A 794-nucleotide genomic window follows, 5' to 3' on the forward strand; every position below is an offset into this window, starting at 1 on the left:
TAACGATGAAAAATCTGAAAGTGAAATTAAGGAAACACTCCCATTTGCCATTGCAACAAAAAGAATAAAATATCTAGGAATAAACCTACCTAAGGAGACAAAAGGCCTGTATGCAGAGAATTATAAGACACTGATGAAAGAAATTAAAGATGATACAACTAGATGGATAGATATACCATGTTCTTGGATTGGAAGAATCAACATTGTGAAAATGACTATACTACTCAAAGCAATCTACAGATCCAATGCAATCACTATCAAACTACCACTAGCATTTTTCACAGAACTAGGACAAAAATTCTCACAATTTGTATGGAAACACAAAAGATCCCGAATAGCCAAAGCAATATTGAGAAAGAAAAATGGAGCTGGAGGAATCAGGCTCCCTGACTTCAGACTCTACTACAAAGCTAAATGTAAGGCCAGACACTATCAAACTCTTAGAGGAAAACATAGGCAGAACACTCTATGACATAAATCACAGCAAGATCCTTTTTGACCCATCTCCTAGAGAAATGGAAATAAAAACAAAAATAAACAAATGGGACCTAATGAAACTTAAAAGCTTTTGCACAGCAAAGGGAACCATAAACAAGACCAAAAGACAACCCTCAGAATGGGAGAAAATATTTGCAAATGAAGCAACTGGCAAAGGATAAATCTCCAAACTTTACAAGCAGCTCATACAGCTCAATATCAAAAACACAAACAACCCAATCCAAAAATGGGCAGAAGAACTAAATAGACATTTCTCCAAAGAAGATATACAGATTGCCAACAAACACATGAAAGAA

Source organism: Physeter macrocephalus, chromosome 8, assembly GCF_002837175.3.
Source record: "Physeter macrocephalus isolate SW-GA chromosome 8, ASM283717v5, whole genome shotgun sequence".
NCBI lineage: Eukaryota > Metazoa > Chordata > Mammalia > Artiodactyla > Physeteridae > Physeter > Physeter macrocephalus.